Source organism: Microtus pennsylvanicus, chromosome 1 (assembly GCF_037038515.1).
Source record: "Microtus pennsylvanicus isolate mMicPen1 chromosome 1, mMicPen1.hap1, whole genome shotgun sequence".
Lineage (NCBI taxonomy): Eukaryota > Metazoa > Chordata > Mammalia > Rodentia > Cricetidae > Microtus > Microtus pennsylvanicus.
This window is the reverse complement of record NC_134579.1, coordinates 5,742,686-5,757,336: the sequence shown is the minus strand read 5'-3', so window position 1 is coordinate 5,757,336 and position 14,651 is coordinate 5,742,686.

The following is a 14,651-nucleotide window of genomic DNA, read 5'->3' as shown; positions in this document are numbered from 1 at the left end:
ACGGTGTTTCTCATGGAAAATGTCTTGACAACTCCTCACAGCTACTCCACACTTAAAATAAGCAACCAAATAATACAGACACTAACTACCTGATATCCCTCAATTTGAGCCACCCCATCCTTCCTCACAATCACTAGCAAATATATAGATGACCACAACTATTGTGGCAAACAACCTTAAAATCCGCCTCACTTTTCCCTCCGATCTACTGCCTTCTTCAAGGAACCTCCTGAACACAATACTGCTTATTTCATTTATCTTCCTAAAAACCTAAATATCCGAAGGAGTTTATGAGTCTTTCTGTATTCACCTTTTCCCATGGGTCTAGAACACAATGGTAGAGCAGTCTCGGGCCACCTTCCAAAACTGGATAGAAAGTGAGAGGAATGATAGATTGCACGGGTGTCCATGAAGCCTTTCTTACTGTGTTTTAGCAGGTGAAACACACACACACACACACACACACACACACACACACACACACACACACTACAACATCAAAAATAGAAAGTTTGCTTTTTCTTTTTGACAGAAGCTGAGAACCACTTTCCCCCACTATATGTTAGGTACAGAAACTAGCACTATGTTTTTAAATTTTCAGGAGGAATAAAATCAATGACAGCTAAAAAGCTAACTCTATGAACAGTTCCATTAGAATCAGAAGGAAGTATGTTTTTCTTTTGACCTGTGGGTAATATGAGTAGCAGATTCTTCATGAAGCCTTTTAAAATGTTAAAAGGGGAATAACTAGTAGGTTGATTGACCCCAAAGGAGCAGTAGAACTCTGAATTCCCAGGGCCCTGGAACAGAACTTCTAAGCGGATTGATTGGATTGCTTGAATAGAATGTTGCTCACTTCAGAGACACTGCAATCAGAGGAGGCCAGCAAGGCACATCCCCCAAAGGAGCGCTGAGCAGTGAGTGTATTGGAAAATAATTACATTCAGACAGCATCTCCCCTGGTTTACATCAGTGCCTGGCAGTTAGCTTGGTCCTATTTCTTAAAACACTGTTTTTCCAGTTAGTGACGCTGAAGGGTCCTGGAGCAGTGCAGGGGACACAGAATGGGATTGAGTGAGGAGCAGGGAGGTGACTTTTGTGCTAGGTAAATTTTCTTTACCTTTGGCAAAGAAATTGAACTTAGAATTATAGCCAGCAAGGAGGAAAAGGCTGGGGATCTGGGAAAGATGCTGCTAGGACTGTTTTAAAGTAACATGTGCACTAAGAAATCAAGCATGTTCTGAGAATAGAGGTAGTTTATACTCAGTAATCTGAGATTTCAAAAACAACAACAACAACAACAAAAAAGAAAAAACCCACTCCACTCCAAAAGCAAAAGCAAACAAAAAGAAACTGGAGCATATTTGTAGAGTTTGTTTCTTTCTTTTAAAAAAGAAGTAGCGCTTAGTCATAGATACTCTGTCTTGAACAGATAACATAAAACAGCAGATTGGGAAGAGGAAAGAGATTATCAAACCCGGGAAGTCTCTTCAGTGAAAACAATGCAGGTTTGTGAAATACTATGGACTTTATGGTTTAGGAAACTTGAGAACTTGATGAAATATTCTGAGCTAACCTCTCTGGCAACATTTTAATTATAATGCAGTCTCCCCTTCCAGGCAATGACTCCGGTTGATTATAACATGAACAACAGTCTATTTACTACAATACATTAAGAAATCCAAATATCTGGAACAGGCCATATCTCATTTGCTATTGCTGATTAAAATAAAATAATAGAGGTCAACGACTTTCCATCTCTTTTATTTTATCTTCATTGTTCTCAAGTTCGAGATTGGTTGTGGGCTGAAGCTGGTGTGTTAACACTTAAACAGACACAATTTTCTAAATCGCATTAATTATGTCAAACGGAGACTGAGTGCTGTTCTTTCCAGTATTTTTGTAACAGTTACTTGGATGACAAAACAGAACTTCATAAGTAAGAGTCTGTTTGCTATCTTAGATAATGTTGAATAATTGATATGAATGACTACAGAACCCTTTTTCTTTGTGAATTATAACAATATTACTTAAGACAATATCGGGCATGTAACTGAACAGATTAACGGGTAGAGGGGAACCTAAGGCTTCTGTGTGAGTCCAGCGTGACAGGACGACCTCCCTGCTCCTTTCACCTTGCACCATGCCTGGCAGCTCTTTTTTGTGTGTTTAGAGACATTTCTCATACTCTGCTTGGTACCGCATTAGTTCTACTTCTTACAGGAAGCAAAATTCTGAAAAGACAGATTATGTATGCATAGAGGCAATGATTTTTCCTGAAGGGCATTTTCTATTTCGTTATCCAGTATATTTTTACATGTCTCAAGAGATGAGACTGGCTGCTCCACCAAGTTCAGGAACACACTTTTTTTCAGCCTATTATCTGTCACTGTGAGCACAAACCTGCTGTGTTCCTTTGCTGATAATCTATCATTTCACGAGAGTGGGGATGACTTCAAACCACAGGAGCAGAGAGCAAAGAGATTTATTCATTCAACTCCATACATAACAACATATCCAGCCCAATATCTCCTTGCTCGGCTTATATATAATGCTCCCCACACACATTTTCGATAGGTAGGAACAATAGAAAAAGAACCAGATACTTAAAAAGAATAATGTATGCCCAGATATAAAATGTGCTTCCAATCTTTTGAAATTAATTTCTAGAGTATGGTTTATAATGGCAAACAAATTATTTTCTGTACATTAAGAGAAAGTAGACAGAATGTCTGTCCTACTGAAGGACTCTCTCCCCCAAATGTCCTTATTCTTCTTCCATTATGCTATCTGTTTTCCCAGGATAGCAACATTAATTTGACATGGCTGAATTATGCTACCTACTGTTTCCTGTACTGCACTCTCAGTGCCTCAGGCTGGGTTGCCTGCTTTGGGGACAGGGATTCAAAAGGCATTTCTAACTCCACTGTCATAGGTAAGAGAAGCAATTAAGCTACAAGTTTCTGGTTGTGAGCAGTTAAAATCATATACCTAATAAATTATTTCATTATATAGAATACTTAAGAACTTTGACATATTTTAGTGAATATACATAAAATTCTACAATTGAAATTATTTTCTTTTTTTGACTTGTTTTGGTTTTTCCCATTTGATTTACATGAATCCTGTTATTTCTCGCTTAGGGACCCATAGGTAGCAAGTCGGATAAACGTATGTAATCCCTATGTGTCAAATCGTGATTCTATTGTCCTCTTCCCCACTATTGCCACTGTTTCACTTGGAGATTGTGTCACTTCATCTCTGCATTAACAAAACCCAGCATTTTCTTACTCTTTGTCCTGTCTACTCAATTAAAAGCAAATAGACATAAAATCCATTGCAGACACTAATGAATCCAAAATAGTCTGTAATTAATTTTAAATCCACGACTAGTTTCAAAAATTAGCTAACACTGCAAATTGCAATGACCATGATCAGGCCCTTAATAACAAGGCCTATTTTGGGAAATGTGCATGTCAGCAGATTTGCAAGTAAAACCTTTCTGCTTCAAACACTTCCCGCAGCAGCAAAACCAACAAAGCGAAATCTAGTCTGAATTTAAAAGGCATATACCAGCGATGTCTCACACGGTCACAATTAATAAGTCACTACAAAACACATCTTCTTTTTTAGAGAGGTCAACTCATCACAGGTACCAGAGAGCAATCATCCGCTTTTTCTCTTTGAACATCAAAAATAGTGTACCAAACATATATATCATCTAATGTGTTCATAATGGCAGCATAAAATTATTTATATATTTCTTGTGAAAAATAATTTGTGAGTACTTCTAGTTTTTCTTTAATCTAACACACAGAAAGAAGGGGTGTGCACTTTTATTTAGTGGTCGAGTAGTTCTCTCATCCTGTTTCCCTGAGGATTCAATGGGAGTCTCAGTTTTTAAAGCAGTGCTCTGACAGCTGAATCACAGGTTTCATTCTCATTCTGATGCCTTCTATTCCCCTAATGTAACACAAACTCCTCCAGAGAAGCTCATCCATTGTGCGCTGGTGTTTGTTCTTAAAACAATTCAACTTCGCATTCCAATAGATGAAAAGATACAAAGAGCAAATGGACCAAGTGTCTGATTTCAAATTCAAGCCTTGTCATATGTCAACTGGGAGAAATCACTAAGTCTATTCGGAAATATCTTCCTAGACACACACAGAGGGAATAACTATTTCAGAAGGGTGAAAATAGCAGCTGCATCTATAGGCTGGAGTCAAAGAATGCAAGAATGTTCTCGCACGTCTTCCCTAGTTATGCTGTTGATATTTAGTTTCCTCAGAATCCAAGCCCACTTTTCTCTAAATTCACAGGCAGCTCTGTTGCTCATGGCCAAACTTTAGTTTTTCACCAATTCTTATTAGTATTAGCATCTTCCAGTCTTTTCGTAAGAAAATAGTTTCTCTTCTTGAAACTCTTCATCCTAAATGCCTTCTCAACCAAAAATGTATGCAATACGTGCTTCCCCCTTTGACAAATATAATTTCAAATTCATAATGACTTCCCTAGCAAAGGAAAAACAGATGTGTCCCCCATCTCCAGATGCTTTACAGTGCTTGATACCATACATAGGTAATCTTTTGTAAGCTAAATATTTTCCTTTTCTATATTTTTATAACACAGGGTTCTGCTTATGAATGTTATGCATACAGTCAATTATCCACACTAATGGAGGTAAGCTATGGGAGAGATAATTAAGAACAGTAGATAATCTACCATGCTATTAATGCAGGTGTCAGCACAGAGTCTGCCCTGAGACATCCATGTGCAGGGTGTGCAGTGTAGAGAAGGGAGGCTTGGGATCCCAAAATAGTTAGAGTATCAGAGAAACGACACTGAGTAGGATGGGATAAGCAGCCCTAGTGAGAAAGACAACATTAAGACAGCCAATCATTCATTACAATGAATGCCGAGATAATCTGGAATGCCTTTTATGTGCGAATGCCTGCTTAGATGATGCTACTAATTATCTTAAAGCTGTATGCTTGATTTACACCATGAGCCGCTTGCCCTACTCCACTGGCTCTCTTTTGAAAATGTTAGACTCTGCCATCACAGACATCAGTCTTACAAATGTGTCATTATGGTCAGTAAGAAAGTCCCATGCTGGACTGAATGTGTTAGAACATTCAACACACGCAATGTGCTGAATATGTGTGTCATTTGTTACACACTTTACCTTGTTTGCAGTCACTGTTGCTCACTTTGTAAACATTAAAAGTACATTAAATTACATCCTAAAAGTGTGACCAACTGGTTTTTAAGCAATTTATTTTTCAGAATTGTTTAAACCAAGTAGTCATCTAAAATACATGAATATTGCCTTACTAGTTTAATACTTTTAAGTAAAAGTCTATTACATAATTTTATGCCCTAATAAAGTGCACATATATATTCTATGTATATGTGTACAAAAGCACCAGACTCTGTATTTTGAATCATAGCAAGCCCTTCATTATTCCACACATAGAAAAGGATAAAAATCACCAACCAAAGAAAATGAATATTACCATATGGGTGGGAGAATAACAAGAGTAGTCATTCTTATATTGATTTAAAATGATAATTATGGAAATTTCCTGAATATCTAATATCTTCATTGTTTTATCAGTATTAGCTTCAAACCAGAAAAAGAGAATCAGATACTGATCCCTCAATTTATAACCACCTTCTCCTAGCATTGTGTTGTGATATCCTTTGGGCTGTAAGAATCTAAGGTCTCCATGAGTGCATTTTTCAATCACTAATACCGCCCTGCTCTGATAGCTAGGGAGTGATAAAGCAGGAGGTAAGAAGTAGTTTCTCACAATTCTGCAGAGTCCAATCTGGCCTCAGACTGGTTTCCCTTGCAGCCTGCTCAGGCCACAAAACTGACATTGTGTGGATTCTATTGCCTTGGAGTGGAATCACTTCACATATTTTCTGTGGTGTATTAGTCTCTGGAGTATTTCTGTTTTACTCATAAAGTCTACTAGAGCAGAGTATAGCCTATAAGCTCCTCACTGAGGAGATATAAATATCAAACAACGTAATACAAAATCAAACTTGTTTTTCAATATTTCAGATACTATTGGCTTCTTTTAATTAAACATGCTAGTATTTTTTTCTCTACTAGTAGAAAATTCTAAAATATTTTGTTAAATAGAATATAAACTTCAAGTTGATTAGTAAATTAAAAATTGTAAATAGCACAAAATGTCTTCAAAAAAGACTAATAAATGTCAAAAGAAGTGTCAAATTGTCAAAAATGGTCTTGTCTTTCAAAGAAGATCAATATCATGCCTAACTATTAGAAATTAATACAACCAGTCATTTTAATCTGCTTTATTTTTGAGGTCAATAGGCATTATGTTTCATTTCTATAAAATATTCCCATGGTAATGACTGCAAGATCTATTGTTTCGGTGATTGTCCTTAGGCACAGGAAGCTAAGGTTGAGAGCAGTTAGGGGTGCTTAAATGCCTTTACAAGCCTATTATAAGCCAATATTCAATCAAAACGATTATTGCAAGCCATTAAAAAATCCCCTAAGTATCAAGGGTAATAACTCTTGCATGTTATTACTTGGAATTCCTGCAAAAGTGAAAGGCTTTTGTGTCCCTGTTTGCAAAGACTGCTTAATTTATTTGACATCCTTGGGAAAAAAAAATCTGCTGTTCAACCAGAAAAAAAGAGAGAGAGGGAGTAGTTTTTGTTCCCCATTATCTCTGAACAAGAAGTGTCGGGAGCTTCAGGCTAGAATTAGCATGAGCTAGGCTATTACAGTTGTAAGAGCATTTAGACAACCTTCCCTCCTGACTTCAAGGCGATAATATATACAACCCTGGTGTAATCTGTCTCCTTAGCTGCTTTCTTTGCCTCTCCCCTCCATTCCTCCCCTTCTTTACTAATATCCATGCTTTATTGTAAATCATGTTACACGAACAACAGTATTTTTCTACTAAAGTGACATCATTGATTGGAGTTTTACCTTCGGCAAAGTCATATAAACAATCACTGTTCACATGGAATCGTTTTTAAGAAATCCAGACACAACACTCAAGCATAAAATTGCTCCATGACTTTTTGCCCTAAAAATAAGCTAGCTGATGTCCTTTTCACTACCGAAGGTGTTTTTACATATAGTTAGCCTGCATAGATAAGGAATGCAAATGCAATTTAGATCTTAGCTCTGCTGTGAAGTCATTAATAAGCAGTGTTGGTCAGAGGTGAAAAATCTATCTGATGGTTCAGAAATTTAGTTAATGCTGCAAATAATAACATCTGCCTGGGACTGAATATAATCTAAGGCACATTGTTTCACTGTTAACAATATTTTATTCCTTGGAAGTTCCATATATTTATACAATGTGTATAGATGACATCTATCCTTCAATATCTTCCGTTAACTCCCCCAGTGAGTCCTACCCCACTTCTTCCCATCCTTTGGTTCTTTTATTAGTTTTAACTTTTTGTTAATGCTAGTCCCTGAATCCAGTGGTTGCTATTGTTCATATGCACATGTAGTCATGCGGTTGTAACCGCATCGTCAAAGGAGAGAGACTTTCCCTCCTCTGCTAACTCCAACTGCCCTAACTCTTCAGATGGGGAGAAGTCTCAAAGCTCCTTCCCTAATCCATGCTGGAATGTCAACTGGTTTTACACAAGAAACCACAGCTTCTGGGAGTTGATATGGGCAACAGACATGTGTCTAGGCATCACCATTCCATAGCTCTGCCTCCGCATCCACAGTTCTCATAGTCTCCCTTCACACTGTTCCTCCAAGTTCCCTGGACTTTGCATGGTGAAAGGTTTACATAAATAACCAAGTTACAGCTGAGCACCCGGTGTTCATCCTCAGCACCTGACTGGTTCTGGGTCTCTGTATTAACTGCAACTCACCATAAAAAGAAGTTTCTCTCACCAGAGTTAAAAGTAACACAAAACTATAGATATAAGCGTGCATAGCTCTGTTTAACAACAGGAACATTTAGCAAAATAACAAAGTTTCCCCATCTCGTACCTGTGATCTCCACAGTAATGAACTTTTGACCAGGTTTACACCATGAAGTATGAAATTCCTTCTACAGAGCAGACTTCATAGCCAATCAGAAAGAAGTAGGTTAACCTGATTAGTGCCATACTGCTATTGTCCCAATGGGCACTTGTCAGCAAATCCGTATTGGGGCCAGTGCTGGGTGAGACCACTGATGCTATTTATCCCACAGCATCCTCCATAGCACCTATGGTGAGGATATAAAGTAGTCAGCAGGAAGAGAATTCCCCAGTCAGTTTGAGGTTAATTTCTCTATGTTCTTCACCCAAAGCTAGCTGTGTCTTCAGCAATTAGGACCTACCCACCCAGTTATAATGAACAACCATGAGCAATGTCAAAAGTCAGTGTTGTTTGGGTGGTAAGGCACAATTAAACCTTAAATCCTAAAAGACAGTATTTATCTGAAGTGATGTTTCAGGGTGTTTTGTTATTAAGTTTCCCAAGTTTTTCAAATTCAATTTTTCTCAAATTTTGTTTATCCCTCTTGAGATTAAAAATGCAAAGCAATGCAAAAAGCAGTGTGTTCATATCACTCATGCTTTATCAAATGCAGGTATCACAAAATTAAAAAAAAAACTTCAGGTATGAAACAGTGTACCCAAAGCTTTTTGACGAGAAATGCTTTAAGTTAGGAATTTTAATGAAAAGATTTTGGGGTGATGCAGTTCTGTCTCAAGAGGGCATGGACTCATGCATTAGAAGATGTTTGATAGCATCCCTGACTTCTACTCGCTAGATTTCATTAGTCTCCCCACCCTACATTACATTACACACATACACACACACACACACACACACACATGCACACGCACACACGCAAGCAGACACTGAATAATGGTGACAGCCATAAAGGGGTGTGGAGATAAGTGAAAATCACCTCCATTCAGTAAAACAACTAATTTACGTTTAATAAAATTGTAGTAACATATCTAACCCTTGAAAAAGAAAGTATCACGGAACTCCGAGTAGTAGACTTTGGTTTATGTTATGAAAATAGCCCTGATACTAACTGCAGTAAGATCTTCCCAGGCTTCTCCTAAATCTCCCTAGAGTCTAGTTAGAACACAAACTGCTAGGTGCTACTATCATTGTATGCTTTCTCTGCTGTATCAAAATACCAGGCCATGTGGCTTCACAAGAAAAATTTCCTTTTCATAGATCTGGAAAAGATGGGGCATTGGCAGTATCAGACCCTTGGAGGGTCTGTTAACAGAGAAAGCAGGTACTCTAATGTCTCCTCTAACAGATTTGTCCCCTAACACACCTTGGTCACTCTATCTAACTATCTCAGAAGTGGTCCTGTACACGCAGCTAGAGTCGGAACATACAAAGTGGATGAAGGCAATGTCCCAGCATGGATGAGAGAGAGGTACTGTGCCTTTCTATCCCATCAATGCTGACAGTGCCGAGGAGCCAGTTTATGAACCAAGCTAGGTACACTTGGTGCTTCATCAGGTGGCACACAGAATTTGTATATTTAAATACATATTCTTACTAATGTTGTTAATTTTATGTATATGGATGCTTTGTCTGTCTGCATGTATGTGAATACAATGTTGCCTACAGAGGCCAGAAGGAGGGAAAGGCTCCCCTGGAACAGGAGTTAAAATCGATAGTGAGCTGCCCTGTGTGTGCTGGAAGTAGAATCTAATTCCTCTGGAAGAGCTTGAAGAGCAGCCAGTACACTTATTTAACCACTGAGCCATGTCTCCAGGCTAGATGTGCACCTTTCTTTATGTATCTTACAGTGTCTCAGAAATCTGTGGAAATTTGTTTTGGGTTACATAAAATCCATATACACATGCATTGCTCCTGTAATAAAGGTAACTAAGACAGCCTCACCCATCAAGCTAGTCAAAGTCTAGAGTCTGAGCAATAAGCAGATTGCACAGTACAATGTGATTGAGTGATAGATGGTATATGTGAGCAGTCCTTCATGAGCTCAGACAAGGAAGTAATTAACTGGGAGGAAATTAGGAACACATTCATGACAAATGACATAGTAATGAACTATGCTAAGAAGCATGGGAAAGACTGTCTTTCTATATATCAATTCCATAAAGCTGGGCTAGGTCCAGAAAGAACACACAGTTGATGCAATTACTTAAAAAACAAACAAACAAAACAACAACAACAACAAACATTCTGTCAGGCATGGTGGCAAACACTTTTAATCCTAGCATGTGGGAGTTGGGAGGCAGAACAGGTGAATCTCTTTGAATTTGAGCCCAACCTGGTCTACAGAATGAGTTCCAAGAGAGCCAAGACAGTTGTATAGAGAAACCCTATCTCAAAAAACCAACAAAACAAAACAAAGTTCTATGTTTCTTTGTTGAGACAAAAACAGTGTGAGCTATGATACCACTAAATAAGCAGAATCTTGCAATATTACCAAGAACTTTTGAATCTATGGCCGCAGAACACATAGATCTGTGTCTAGATACCAAAACTTGGTGCCTTTGTTACTGCTATGCTTGTACCATTTTCTTTGACTCATGTGATAACTAATGACAACTACAGAAGAGGAGGAATAAGCTGCCATACGAATGCAACATAGAACAGGTCTTCTTAAACTTCCTCTACTCCCAACCCCATTTCACCTAAGAACATTTGGCTAGACCCAGGCATACAGCTCTATAAAATAAGTACAGAAATCAAACATGTATTGATAATAAACTCAAAATATTTTAATTTAAACCAGCTCTTAGTAAATAGTATTTATTTTAAAACAGCAAACTTGCATACCAATTATCAGTAATCCTTTTTTTCTTTTTTGTTCAGCACAGTATTGTTATTGATTATTTGGGAGTCTCATATAAAGCACCCTGATCATATCTACCTCCCAGTCTTCTCAGGTCCATGACCTTCCATTTTGCTTTAATACTGTCTCTTCTTTTTATTACTTTACTCATTAATGTGAGATCCCCCTCTGTATGCTGTGATTACCATTAATAAATAAAGAAAACTGCTTTGGCCTGATAGGGTAGAATAGAGGTAGGTGGGGAAACTTAAACTGAATGCTGGGAGAAATAAGGGTGGAATCAGAGAGATGGCATGTAGCCCTGCTGGAGACAGACGTTGGAACGTTAGCTGGTAAACCACAGCCACATGGCCATACACAGATTAATAGAAATAGATTAAAATAGTATGTAAGAGTTAGCCAGTAAATAATAAATAGTATGTAAGAAGCTAGAGCTTATGGGCCAAGCAGTGATTTAATTAATACAGTTTCTGTGTGATTATTTAGGGGCTAAACAGCGGGGAATCAATAAGCGGCTCTCTCCTCATACATACTTATGACCCAACTTCTTGAAAGAATACTTACTTCTACTAATACCCTGAATTTTTGATTGCCCTTTCTTGTTGCAGCGCACAGGTGTGAGCTCTTACATAATAGATAATAAGGAAGGCTGTCTTTGAACAGGTAACTTTTCAGTCTAAATTTCCTTCTCTCTAAAATGTGGATGTCATATAATAAGTGGTGCAAAGTTACAAAATGTTTGACAATACCTGACAACTGAGTGCTCCTAAATAATGTCAGCCGTGATCCTTATCCTGTTGTATAATATTCTTATGTATTTTTACCATTGTTCTTCAAACCACTGTAATTCTCTTTTGCTTAGAACTTCTTCCCCAAGGAATTTTTTCCCCAAGGTCCTATCTCAACTCCCTTGTTAAGATCGCCAGTGCCCTACTGTCAAATCCAGTGAACTTTATGAAAAGCATCCAGTCTGTAATGGGGAAACTCTGTTAACCAATCACATTAAATTGGGGCGTGGCGACCTGATCCCCAGGGAAGAAAACCTGGCGATCCAAGGCGCTCACTCTCTGCGCATGGTGTTCGCCTGACCCATTTGGACATCAGAATTTTTACTCCGGTCGCCTGAGTTTCCCCGTTTTTCAATTATTAAATTATATCTGTTGTTTTGAGCTGGTCTGGTTATTATAGCGTATTGGTCGTATATGCCTTCAAGTCTATTTTAATATTAGTATTTGATGATGACAGACACTTTTGCCACTTGTAAAACCTCTCTTACTTGTGTTTCAACATGTATGTTTCTCCCAGATCTTCTCTCTGCTTCCTCTTGAACTGTGCCCTTTGTTGACTTCTCCTTGGGGTTTTAAATGTTGGATCTCATCAAGGCTCTTCTTGATTCCAGGTTTTGCTCTTCCAGCCTGTTCCTTAACACTTCCTTCACACTCCATGTCTTCCCTGACTCCCAGACTAGAGTTTCTATTGCATGCCTACAAGGCTTCTCAGGTGTCTCATGTAGGAGGAGAGAGCCACTTATGGATACATACATCAGTATGCATTCTTCTCTGTGGCCAAACTTTGATTTTTCTTTGTCTAGTGAGATAATACTATTATTATTATTCAATCCAAAATCTCTCAGTTTTGACAATTACAGAATTTAAAATATATTCTCCTTCACACTCCTAGTATTTTGAATCAGTTTCATTCACTCAACATGATGCAGTGAGGTGGCTTCTCAGTAGTGTTAATTGATGTGGCAAGGTAATCTTATAAATTGGTGGCAACCTGACATGGGCTGGTGTTCAGGATTGAATAAAAAGGAGAAAGCCAACTAAGGAGCAGCATTTATCTTTATTCAAATTACGGAAAGCAGATGTGATCATTGCTTCATGTTCATACTGCCATGAGTTCCCTACATGCTGCAGTGTGTTGCCTTGAACTGGGCCAAGATAAACTCTTCCACCTTTAAATGCTTTTGTGAGGTACTTGATTACAATCACAAGAAAGGTTACTAATATGCTCAAAATTACTCTTTCTCTATCTACTCCTTTTCTATGGGCTACTTTGTCTTGTGCTAGAGATGCCAAATTATTTCTTATTCATTAATTTTTTCCACATTTTAAAAAATAGATAAAATTTCATTTTGGAAAAATTTTAGATTTAGAGAAAAGTTGCAAAATTAGTAGAAGCAATCCCTACCCATCCTCAATAAATTTTAGTTCTAAACCCTGAGTCCCATCCTGTAGGTTTTAATATCTAACATGTCATTGGACTTATCAGATGGTGTTATGTCAAGCGATCATGTTGAGCCAGGAGGTAGTGGCACATGCCTTTAATCCCAGCACTCGAGAGACTGAAGAAGGAGGATCTCTGTGAGTTTGAGGCCAGCCTGTTCTACAAGAGCTAGTTCCAAGAAGGCTCCAAAGCTACAGAGAAATCCTCTGTCCGGGGAAAAAAAATAGGAGAGATCATTTTCTTTTAGCTGTAACTCATCTCATGCTTTCCCTTCCTATAGCAATACATATAAAGTGACTTGGTCAAAAATTCTGGGTTAATTTGGTCCACTTATATTGACAACAAGAACAACCACACAGAGTTTTGAAAGTTATTTTTATAAATAGCTGATGAATAATCAGTAACTAAAATAAAAATTCCAAGAGTAGAGCATTATGCTAAAGAAAATATCATCAAGGTCTTCTAGTTCAAAAAACATGCAGTATCTGGGTTGTCGGCTTAGCAATTACCTCTGTGTGTGTGTGTGTGTGTGTGTGTGTGTGTGTGTGTGTGTGTGTGTGTGTTTGTGTGTGTGTGTGCACTCACCCAAATAGAGAGTTATATTTTAGGGAAATACTTCAGGTTAAAAATTTCAGTTCAACAACTGTGTTTGGCCGTTGTAGTCATGGACAACCTCGTAATTGCCACACTCCATCCATGTTCATGATCTTCATCTTTTTATTGTGAATAGTTCTGACAGAATAATTGGTAGGTAGTCAAACGATTTCATAAACTATAAGCATAGTGTATTTGTTCAAACCAATGTGTCTTGCTTTCCTCTTTTGAACTATATGTTGCCAAATAAAAGAATGCTACGGGAAATATATCTCTATGACTGCCAATTGCTTTAAAGGTAATCTTGTATTAGAATCAGCCTAGTCATGGCAGTTTATCTTTGTTCTTAAATTTCACCAGTCTCTCCTGAGCTAGACAGTAAAATCCCTCTCTCATAGCATCTCTTTTTTATCCAACAGCTGAGAAGTAAACACATGAATATCTTATATTTATATTGTTATCACTGGAGCTTTGTTGCTTGCATAATTATGGACTCATGCTTTATTCTTCCTCTGATGAGTGTTTGGTTTATTAATATAAAATTCATGCCCCACTGCTGTTTCTATGGCCTTCTGAGTACAAAATAACTTGCTGTTTCAACGTGATTCACAAATTAATCTTTTTTATGACATTTTCAGCAATACATATAACTTAAGTGACAATATGAATGCAGATGATGGGAATAGCAATTGCATCAAGATTTAGGCAGTGGTGGTTATGTGTCATCAGCTAACAAAATGCTAGAAAGAACTGCAGCTCGTAAGCAACAAAACATTATAGCTTCCTCAGGAATTCAACATCATGATCGTTCTAAAACTTGTTTTGATTCCAAGTTGTAATTTCACCTGTTTGCTTCTTTTCCAGTAGGTGACTTTACTCTATACAGTACTCACAGAAGTAAAGAGGTTCAGTTTAGCAACACAGCTGCTAGCCTATCTAGTTTTCATAAAATTAAGTATTCAGACATGAAAGACTGATTTCATTTGCTTGCTTCCCCAAGGCAAAGATAGTCCTTTTCCTTTCAAA